Source organism: Monodelphis domestica, chromosome 5 (assembly GCF_027887165.1).
Source record: "Monodelphis domestica isolate mMonDom1 chromosome 5, mMonDom1.pri, whole genome shotgun sequence".
Lineage (NCBI taxonomy): Eukaryota > Metazoa > Chordata > Mammalia > Didelphimorphia > Didelphidae > Monodelphis > Monodelphis domestica.
This window is the reverse complement of record NC_077231.1, coordinates 158,192,679-158,205,122: the sequence shown is the minus strand read 5'-3', so window position 1 is coordinate 158,205,122 and position 12,444 is coordinate 158,192,679. Positions and strand designations below refer to the sequence as shown.

At 31.8% G+C, this 12,444-nt stretch overlaps 1 protein-coding gene across 4 annotated transcripts in view; it reads right to left on the bottom strand.

Annotated features, from left to right (window-relative positions):
* Positions 1–12,444, bottom strand: part of PCLO (piccolo presynaptic cytomatrix protein) — a 623,741-nt gene that overhangs the window by 116,715 nt on the left and 494,582 nt on the right. The window lies entirely within an intron of this gene.

Genomic DNA, 12,444 nt, shown 5'->3' with positions numbered 1-12,444 from the left:
GCTGAATGTTTTTACCCATGAGGACTAATTTAAATGGTGAGTGAATTCCCTAGTTCTCCCAGAAAGGTCAATATAGCCTTTAATATAGCTGAATTGGTGGTGAAAATAGCCTTACTTCCACGTTTGGAAGTAAAAGGTCAAATAGCAAAGGATGGAAAATAGTGATCTCTTCCTTTCTGTGGGCAAAGAGACATCTTTAGGCAGCATTTTTTGTAACAGATAAAAGGCTGTCTTGTTGCTATTCTCTCTCTTTTTCTGAGTTATTCTCCCACCCTAGTTATGTCCCAGTTAGGTTTTAGAAACAAAACAATATAATTGATCTGATTCATTCCCATTGGAGAGTTCCTTTCCACTGATGCACACTGGAAAATCCTCTGTAATTTACAGCCTAAAGGAGTTACCAGGGGGCACTGGGAGTTTAAAGGTGTTGTTTGTGGTCTTTTGAGTGTATCTGGCAGATGCAGGATGTGGCCCCAGCTTATCCTGACTAAATTCAGCCTTCCACTGAAGCGCTACTTTGATTGTAAAACAAACTATGTCATACAGATATTTAAGTGGAAGATAGTACTTTAACTTTACTGTATTTATATTTTTGCAAGAATACATGCAACCCAAATGAATTTCTAATTTGGTGGTATTTTTAGCAGTTTATGGAAAATCAATTAAAAAGTACAGGATTTGTGGGGAAAATATTTTTGGGGGGGGCCTTTGGTAAAGACATAAGCACTCATATTGATGTAAGTGGATCTGAGGGTTTGTGTTAAGCCACTTTAAATTTATAAAATGGAGATATCTGAGTAGAGCTGGGCAATAAGGCTAAGTCTAGATCCCAGTCTTATTACTCCTTGGCAACCACTATGGAGAAACAACACCAACTGGGAGGCCTTTTCCAGGATTAGTTTTTCTAGGCTCTTTTAGTTTTTCATTCTACTTCCCTTTTCTTTGTATTATGTTTAAATATTTAAAAAAATATTTCACTTAAAAAAAGTTTCATTTTAAAAAAGTTTCACTTTAAAAAATATTCTTTCATTTTCACAAATGCTGCTGTGGCTTCACTTAAAGGAGACCAAATAAGAAGGGTAGGAGTAATGGAGAATTTAGGAAGCTAGCATATGTGTAATTTATATTGTATATAGATTACTATGAATATGGGTAGCTAGGTGGCTCAGTGGATATAGCGCTGTGCCTAAAAGCAGGAGTATTCATCTTCTGGAGTTCAAATATCATCTAAGACATTCTCTAGATATGTAATCCTAGACAAGTTACTTAACTCTGTATGCCTCAGTTTCCTCATCTGTAAAATGACCTGTAAAAGGAAATGGCAAATCACTCCAATATCTTTGTTAAGAAAACTCCAAAGGGTGTCATGAAGAATTGGACATGACCAAAACATCTCAACAACAATTGAGTTACTTTGGAATCCTGGGGCTCAGAAGGACATTCCAAAGGTCTTCTGCCTCCAGAGAGGGTTATAAAACCCAGGTTTTAACATCCAATTCAATTCAGCACTTTTTTTTGAAGGACCTACTCTGCTTTTGATTCTGTGGTTGGTCTAAAGTGATTAAAGTTGAGTTAGGAAGATCTGAATTCAAATCCCTTCTCTGATCTTTCTTAACTGTATGACACTGGGCAAGACATTTAACCTTTGTGTACACAGAATGCAGGGTAGAGTCAGGAAGACTTTACTCCAAATCCCACGGCAGATACTTAGTCTTAATCTGATGTTGGCTAAATCACATAGCCTCTTTCTACCTTTGTTCCCTCATCTGTAAAATGGGAATAATATTATCACCACCCTCTGTGCCATGGTTGTTGTGAAGATAAAATAACATAACATATATATAAGATGATATATGTAGAGAACTTTACAATTCTTAAAGTGCTATAGCTATAGAAATGCTCGCTAGCAGATAAGTATAGAGATGATCTACTCTGAAATAGACTTAAACATGTATTTAACAATAAGCAAGTTATAAGTAGTTATTAGGTTTTTAGAAATTCTGTTGTTATTTTTTTTGTTTCTTAACCATGATATTTGGCATTTATATAAAATCAAAGTTTTAATATTTATTGGTATTTTAGAGACAAAAGCTACAGAAAGAGTGATTATTTAGCTAGTGTCAAAAATAAAATAAATCAACTGATAAAGTCACTGGATTATACTTTTAAATATATACCTGTATTATAATGTAAAGTTGTGTTTATAGTTAGAAATATAAATCAACAAGCCAATTCAATGAAAATCATTAGTCAAACCACCTTGACATTTTCTATACTAAATTGGTTTTTATTTTGTATTGGACTACTTTTAATCATGTAAATCCAAATTTAGTTTTATCAACAGTAACAATACTTTAGAAGATTTAATCAAGCAATTCTACTATATGATTTGATATTCATTTCAGTTAAAATATTACTAATCCATTTCCTTCAATTGAGCCTAATAGAGATGTCTAGTTTTACGCCCATTCTGATATGACCAAAAGAATAGTTTACAAAAGCAATATTACAGGAATGATATCTTAACCTTCATAATTGGCAATTTTTTTTCACTTTAGGGATTTTGCTAAATCTGGGTTCAAGACAAATACATTTCTTTTTTAAATAATAAATTTGGCACAAGTCATAAGACAACAAAAGGGAAACAAAGAACAAAATTGGAAATAAGTTGGTAGTATGCAGGATTTCATTTTGCCCTGTCTTTTCTGAAATTAAGTGACATTTGGAAAGTGTGAAGAAATACTGTGAATATTTAAAATACTTAAAAAAGAAAATATACTTTAAAAATTGATTTAAGGAAGTTAAAAAACATTTAAACAGCTGTAATCTACCCTTCCAAAACAAAATCACATAATGGTAACTAAAACAGGTAGAATCGAATCTCAGTGTACACAACCTTAGGCATTCATATGAAAAAAAGATTTTTATAACATCAATTTCTGGATACTTTCAATATATAAAGTTCCTAAATATTGATATTGCATTAACTCAGAATCTATATAATTAATTGAAATTTTCACTTGAATGCCTATTGATTTATTTGTATATAAACTGAGTATGGATAGATCAATATTTAGCTAGTTTCTGGCAGAAAAAAATGAACTATTATTCACTTTTATTTAAACTGTGACTCTATCGAATAAAAGCAGATTAAGGAAAATGGATGATTCTATCTGAAGTACAAATATTTCAAGAACTGTGAGGCAGCATATTAATATATTTCAGAATACCTGGATAATTTCTTGAAACTTTATACCAATGTTTATACACAATGAGATATATAGGTATGTTCATTCTTTTGTGTAGGCATAGCTTAATAATACATAAATATAAACTAAACTGTCCTGTAGTAACTAGCTGAAGTAACAATTTAAAGATAGGTATATACAGACACAAACATATGAGTATATGTATATCTCTTATATTTATAGTTGGGTCATCCAGGTGGCACAATGAATAGGGCACTGAGATTGGAATTAGGGTGATTTATCTTCATGAGCTAAAAATCTAGCCTCAGATACTTAATAGCTGTACAATTCTGGGCAAGTCACTTAACCTTGTAAGCCTCATTTTCTTCATCTGTAAAAATGAGCTGTAGAAGGAAATGACAAACAGCTCCAGTATCTTTGCCAAGCAATCCCCCAAAGGGATGATGTAGTTTCAGACATGACTGAAATGACTCAACAACATAATATTTCACAGTCACACACATAAACACACACACACACACACACACACATTGCATATATGCATGTGGGTAAGGGAGTGTAATACCTGCTTTCCCCTCCCCAAGAATATGTTAGTGACTCAGTCAAAACAAAGCAAGTCTCCGAACTGTTGATCTAGAAGTTTGGAGTTGTATGTATTAAGTCTAAAATTTTCTATACCTATATCATATGGCAAATGCCCCCTCCCCCCACCCCCACAATTCCCTGATCTTTGCAAATAATGAATGTCCTTGTAGCGCTGTAAGCCTATAGGATGGCTTAAACCTCCTTCACAGTCCCCAAACAGCACCCAGGACAGATTTATTGTGACATGATGTTGCTGGACAAACTGTTAAATGAAACAATGGAAAGTCCAAATGTCAGCTATTTGAATCTACCTAAATATATAGTCATTAAGAATCATCTAGAAAGAGAAATCTGATTTGGTGGAGGTTTTGTCCTGTATGTATGCAGTCTGAACCTGAAGCTTCCCTCATTAGATTTTGAAAGTAAAATCCAAATAAACCCAAAGGAATGGAAATTTGATGTTGAAATAAATGTTATCATCATTATAAATATGTTTCCTTTCCTAAGGATTCATCACTTCTAGTTCAAAATTGTTCATGCATTATATAAATCATTTAATTCAAGTTGTATTAATATTAACTACTTTTATTTCAGACTCTTCTTACTCTTGGAGGCTTTGGCATCATCTAGATAGTGCCAAAACATCCAGTAAATTAAATTCATTCAGGTAAAATCCATATTTAATTATGACATTTATTTTATGTCAAAAAATTCATAGTGATTTATTAAAGTTTAACTTTTTTATTCACATTTTAATTGAAGAGACATAATCTCAATCTTATCAAAAGGACCAATGAGGTTATGATTTTAATTCATAGTTTCTTATGTTTGTATGAGAGAAATTAAAGTCACCTTTTGGGGACTGATATTTTCTGCATTCAAAATAATAAGATGTTTCATTAGACTATTCATGTCAAACAGTTAATTTAGTATGAAATATAGTGCTTTATTTCCACCATTAAAAAACAGCCCTATTTGACTGAATTAACTGATTTATGATGACATTGTATAGAAACAAGTTCTTAGTTCTAAGATCATGTGACACAATGAAGTTTTCATTTTACTTATTCTAAAATGAAATTTGGTTCATTCCAAGTGATTTGGAGTCAATCTTTGGTGGCCTGTGAGGTTCCTTCCACATTTACATTGCTGATTACATAATTTAATTATCCTATGTATGTTGTTGTCCCAAATGAAATACTTCCAAGATTAAATTGTCATGATTATAGCAGTCCTCTTTAGGTATCCTTTATAGGAGTATATTTTAAGATTTTTGCTTCTTATGGCAACAATGAGAAGTAAATCATTTTAAAATTACTATAGTAAATGATGACATAAAACAAGATGCAAAATGGATTAATTTCATCTATGTATATATGTGTTTATGTTTATATATATGTATTTGTGTATGTGTGTATGTATATCAGATAAGTAGATTTAGAAGACATAAAAGTAAGTAATTAATCAATGAACTCCAAATAAAATATATCCAGTTTGGTACAATAAAAAAAAATTGTCACAGATTTTTTAGATCAATTAGTACATCTTAATGTGTAAATACAACTTCACAAGTATTAAAATACATCATTTTTATTGAAAGGGGTCCTGGTATTTATTCTAAATCTTTAATTATAGAGTCATTAGGTTATTAACATACTTTAAAATTATAGTTAAAAAAAGAGGATTGTAATATTTCTATATAGACATCAGAGGGCAGTGTTTCAAATAATAGCCATAGTGCTGATTTAGCATCTTCAGATAGATTGGTGGTGTTCTCTCATAGAAAAAAATAGGTTAAAATGGGAAATGCATTTTAATTTTTAATTCTGCTAAAATACTTTGAGTTTTCCTTATTTTTTTAATGCAGTATAGTTGATTACTGTTTGAAAAAATATTTTGTTAATGAAAACTGGATTATTTTATTCTTGGGCTCATACATTTTGCAGAGATTTTGGTTCATGACATACCTTCTTTAACTGTATTTCCTATTTTTCTCAGTACGGATCAAATAGAGGTGGAATATGATCAGTTTAACAAAATGAGCAAATAAACTTGTGATAGATATGTTCCCTGTGTCCCATAGGAAATTAAAACAAACAAAAAATAAATTCTGTTCTTAAGCCATTTCTTTACCCATGATTGTGTTTTTAAGGCGGATATTTGGATAAAGTGATCTTACCATTTCTGAGTCAATTTAATTCTATTCATTGCTTGCTTGTTTTTTTTTTTAAACCCTTACCTTCCATATTGGAATCAATACTGTGCATTGGTTCCAAGGCAGAAGAATGGTGAGGGCTGGGCAATGGGGGTTAAGTGACTTGCCCAGGGTCACACAGCTGGGAAGTGTCTGAGGCCAGATTTGAACCTATGACCTCCCATCTCTAGGCCGGGCTCTCAAACCTCTGAGCTACCCAGCTGCCCCCCTATTTATTGTTTTAAATTGCTCTCTTCTCTTGATTTTTTCCAATACCTCAATAGTTGGATATAATTTTATAACTTGACATTAGATTACTTTAATTCAATCCTTTTGTATGCCCACCTCAGCATCAATGTAAAATAAATAACACCGTCTACTCTCACAGTAGTCATGTACATCGTGTCTGACCTGGTTTAAACCTGTACAATTAAAGTTCATAGTTGGATTGTTTTGCTGCATTTTCTATTAGGTTCAAACATATAAATTTGTAAATCTCACAGTGCTCTGCTTCTGGTGGGCACTGTATGGATGGACTATTATAGATTATGGCCTGAAAATTACTGTCCTAATAGGCAGCCACATGGTATAATAGAATGCTGGACCTGGAGTCAGGAAAACCAGAGTTCAAATCTAGACCCATATAATTACTAGTTGTGTAACTCTGGGACGGTTACTTAACTTCTGTACACCTCACGTTCCTCAACCTTATAATGGGGATAATAGTAGGACCTACCTCATCAAATTGTTGAAAAGATCAGATGAAATAATATTTATAAAACGCTTAGCATAGTTCTTGTCATATAGTGGTAAAATATAATGCTTATACCCTTTTACTTCCACCAATTTCTTTTGGAAAGATAACAGCACTATACTTGTAATAATAGTTTGATATTTCTAAGATATCTCTTTTGATATAACCATAGATATGGCTGCTATGGAAATGGAAAATTTTCTCAACTGGTTTTGTTTCTTTTTTGTTTGAGGATGGGGATGCTATTACTATCAGGTTTTTTTTTTTCCCCTTCAACATCTGTGCATAAATAACCATTATCTTTCATCAGATAACTTAAAATTTTGGGGGGATGTATTTCATCTTTTTAAAAGTGATGATCCTTTTTTACTTGATTATTACTTTATGAATTTTAAATTGATTTCCCTGGAACAATCCATTCACCAATTTTAATACCAATTATAACAAAAACATTATATTACACTAAACCTTTGGAGGTGTCCACAATTGTATAGGTAACTTTCAGCCAACCTTTCTACTCAATGAGTTTTCTATTCTTTAAAATAATTATCTGTATATCTATTTCTAATCTATAAATCTCTCTATCCTCCAGCATAATACATGGGTAATGCCTTTTAGAGATGGTTAAATCAAGTTATCTGGTAGGAAAAACATTTTTATTTCCTTTAAATGTACTTCAATTTATTTCTCAAGTACAAAAATAAGAAAAATAGAATATAGAATATAGTTGAAGTACAGAATAATAATATAATAATATAATACCAGTTGTGTTTCTATATAACCAAATCAAAACTATTACATATTTAAGCATAAAGAAAATGCTTAGCTAATTTTTGGGGGGGCAGTCAATTCCTGGTGGGAGTTTTATGAACATAATTCCTTCTAGCAACACAACATTAGTATTGGCCTATATGTTAATCTATTAAAATATCAAAGAACTGCAAATTTTATGATATTAAACAATTCTTTGTAATACAAAATATCCTTTGTGCTCAAAGATACTTCACCTTCATATATAGAGACAGTTACAAAGTTAACCATTTGAATCTATGAAGAAAAAGAATATGGGATTCTTCAGTATATTTCAGTATATTATACAGCACTCTGGGAAGCAAACAACTTTGTGTCCCCTTTTTCTTTCTTTTTTTTTTTAAACTCTTACCTTTGTCTTGGAGTCAATACTGTGTATCGGCTCCGAGGCAGAAGAATGGTAAGGACTAGGCAATGGGGGTCAAGTGACTTGCCCAGGGTCACACAGCTGGGAAGTGTTTGAGGCCAGATTTGAACCTAGGACCTCCTGTCTCTAGGCCTGGCTCTCAATCCACTGAGCGACCCAGCTTCCTCCTGTCCCCTCTTTCTTACCTCTTCCAAATTATATTATGTTAACATTGTGTTGCTCAAGTCTTTCCTATACATGGTGAATATAGGGTCCAGAAATGATTTATTGGAATAATATATATACATATATATATATAAATATATATTAATTGTACTATAAATTAGGAGTGATTTGAGGGGAAAAAAACAAATATAAAGCTACCTGTATCAGAAAAAAAAATAAAACCTAAAATAATTTCAAAACATAATAATCTAGTATACTCAGTTATTTATATGTTAAAGAAATTGAATTTAATTGCTTTTTGCCATACCTGTCCTTGGGAATCCAAGCCATGGGGCTGACTTTAATGAGCTTCTGTCTCGTAATAAGCAATTTCGAAGATGTCAGTACTTAAACTCTCTTGAATGAGATCTAAGACTGACCTATTTCACACCAAAATTCTACTACAAAGGAAATAATTGGGGCAGAGGTACAACACATAAACTTATTTTGAAATTCTAATTACTATTATCAGATGCAATATTAAAAACTATTACTGAGATTTTAATATTTCATTTAAATTTGTAGCTAAATAGATACATTAAAGAGGAAATGAGCAAAATAAAAGTAAAATTTTTATTTATATGGATGATTTCAATTGTTCCGCTTCCATTATTACAAAGACAAACAGTTTTCAATAGCCAATCAATTTGAAAGAACAATGAGATGGGGTATGTAAAAAATAATACACAAATGTTTGAAACTGGAATGAATTATCAGTATCTATCCCAATAATACAACTGCTTTAGCAATGAGTGACACTTTAAAAATCTACCATTCTTAAATTTCAGTATAGAGAGGGTAGTATTGATACAGAACTTAGCAGTTAAAATTAGAGAGGAAGAATATTTTGGATCTTCCATTATAGCATGCAAGTTATTAGCTTATACATAAGACATAAAAATAGAAAATCTATGTTCTGATTTACCATAGAATAAGTATATAAAGTGGTCACCCAATGATAGGTTCTCCTGTTGCATCTGGGTCTAGTTCCTTAGAATTACTTCCACAATAAGATTCCCAAAGGCAAAGATTATTTGGGTCCTATTTGTATTGATGTTTATTAGTTATACATTATTCAGGCCAATGTTAAAATACATTTACATTTTAGACCCACAACCTCATTTATAATCAGGAAGAATAACTCAGAAGCTTGCAGGAAAACATTCTACACTGGGACTAGAAATTTCTTGTGATGATAAAAAAAGTGGAAAATCACCTCACAAGTAATGAAGATTTTGCTTTATGAACCCAGAGACAACATATTCTTTTTGTTTTACGTGATAAGAATACTAAAACTGAAGAATAATTGATGAAATCCATATATTGCCTGTTATAGTAAAAATCCAAATTATGTTTCATAAAATTAAAATCATTTTAATTAATAGAGATTTAAATATCTTCAGAAAATATCAATTAGTATAGCAAGAAATTGACATCTGAATTTATAAAGGAAGATCAGGACATGCAATGTAAAAGCTACTGGAGATATGGAGAATATGAAATGAATAGAGAAACCTGATGCTTATATATCTTGGAAAAAATTACAATTTTCCAGTATTTCTAGTTATGGAAACAAAGAGTGAGTTGAAAGATCATAGTTCTTGGGAATTCTAGGAGAATAATGATGCTTTGGGTTGTTTTTTTTTTTCCTATTGGCATAGAAGGTGACAGAAGCAATCTGCATGGAGTTTAGACAATTTAAGAAGATTTTAAAAAGCCCTTTACTATTTTTTCTTTTTCTCTTAGTGTGAGCAAAACATTGCCTTTTATTTGCTACTTTGATTACCACATATAAGAATTTTTATTTCATTTTTTTCTTAGGGGATCTGCTTCTCCAGAATATCATATCTTATTATTCATTCCAGGGGTGGAAAAAATAATGTAGTTAACTATAAGGAAACAGCATCTGAAGAATCCTTGAACACATTTCCATGTGCAATATCACTTTTGAATTTCCTTTCTATATATTTCCAAAAGTACCAACCATTTCCCCTCCTGACAATGAATATGCATGAAGAGGTAAGTTTCAGTATTCAATATTCCAAAAAGAAGAAATAAAGAAATTTGACCCACCTTTGAGCTACCCTCATTTTAAACAAATGTGATCTTTTTTTCAAGTCTGGAATTGAAGGAGCTTTCATAGACTTTCTCAGGGTTTTTCTACATGACACTAGAAAACATTTGATTTACTGACCATTAAAGGAAAAAAAAATCATTGAATTGGGTAGTTGAGTATTATTGAAATATTGTAACTAGATTATTTATAGTTATACTTTATTACTAGTTGTGATACTATGTAGCCATATAATCTTGACGGTTGAGTCACAATCTATTTCTTCCTCTTGTTCTATCTTCAGCAGAGTTGAGTAACTAAGATACCATCTTCTCTGGTGTTCTTGATAACCCTGCACACACTACAAGACCATTGTTAGGTTCCCCCTCAAACTCTCCCCAGCCTTAGAATGAGAAATTCTGCTTTGAGTCTTACCTTGCAGATCTAAATTACCCCCTTTCTAATCTTCACAGTTTATTGTTTTTCTTTTCCCCTCCAGAACTTCCTTAACTCTTGAAACTCAATCCTGAAATGGATTTACCTCAGAACAAAATTATGCTTATAATTAAAAACAAATAAAAATCAAACCCCTATTCAAATGCATCTAGTGCTTTTCTAGCAGGTTCTAGTGATTAAAAGATATATTTTAGTCTGCCATGTTATTGAATGTTTTGTGTTTACATTATCTAGATGATCCCATGTGCTGTCATGAAGCTAATCCTTCAATATTTTTCCTCCATGTAATTAAGAGAGTGGGAAGGGACTTGTGATCTCATTGGTGTAGGGACCTCCTGAATAAGGAATCTCCCTTTACTAATTCAAATCAGCACTTGACCTCTCACTTATAATCTTGGAAAGTTTCTTAGATCCGTGGAAAGTTCAGCTCATGGTCACAGTAAGTATATGTCAGAGAATGGAGTTGAAATCAGGTTACTCTGGCTCAGAAGTCCACTTTGTAGCCACTATGTCATGTTCCCTCTTACAAATGAAGGGCACAGAAACAGTATTTTTTTTCTTCATATATTTGGACTTACCCTGGAACTCTTTTGAAAGATTCTCCTTCCCAAGTTAATTCTGCCTTTGCCCACCATTCTGCATACTAAGGGACTAAAAGTATTATTGTATACTAACTACACCTTGTACAGGTGAATTTTACCTAGGACATTGCATTTTGATTGATTTCAGTTTTCAAGGATCAATCTTAACAAATAATAAAAGGAGGGATGATGCTTGAGTCCATGATGACATGTCAATATATATGAGCCATGATGAATTTTTGATACAAACAAATCAGGTGTGATTTTACAGATCTGCTTTCCAAATTCCATAATAGATTGATACAAGGTAGAATGAGAAGGAATGACAGAGTATATTATATCCCTTTTAAACCTATCATTCTGCTCCTCCATTTTTAATTTATTTTGAAGGGAAGAGACTGAATGCTTTACTAAAGAATAAGAACTGGAGATATGGAATTAGGAATTTCCACCAATAAGCAGTTTTTACCTAACCAGCAAAGTAAAGTGACACTCAAACTTCTTCCATAGATTCTACATTTGATATTGTAATTTAGTTCATTTTCCAATGTAACAAAAAACCAAAACAACACCTCACCCAAATTACTTTAGATAGAATTAGGATAAAGAGAAACAACACATTTTTCATGGAACAACTAATGTCTATCTATTTAAAACATGAGGTTGTCATATGGAAAAGAGGGAATATTTTACAAATGATACAAATCATGAAAAAATGCTACTTCATTTCATTAAATTCAAATAGTTTCCATGTAAATGAGTATTCTTATCAGAGTAGATGGAGAAAGCAAAGCAAAGCAACTAATGTAGAATGAGATTTATTTTCTGGAGGCATATCCTCCACCTTTGAAGTCAATGAAAACTTTGCACTGCCATATATTGCATACATTTATATGTATTTTTTAAAATAACAACTTGAACTAAATAGCAAACAGTTTTTTTGCATGTTGTATTCAAATGAAATTTCTCTTTGTTCTCTAAGGGATGAAGTAAAATCTTTTAAAATTTGTATAGTATTTCTTGAGAAAAGTAAACTCCTACTTAGACCAAAAAGCAGAGACTGAAATTAATATACATAAAAAGAACACTAAAAGTAAGTTAAATTCTGAATAATGTTAATAACTTATTTTAATCACAAATAATATTCTATGCTTCCCCCTTCTTGCTAGAGAGACAGAGAAATGTAAATGAGAGAGAAATGTTGGATACCCTGTGTTGCTACATCAGTTAT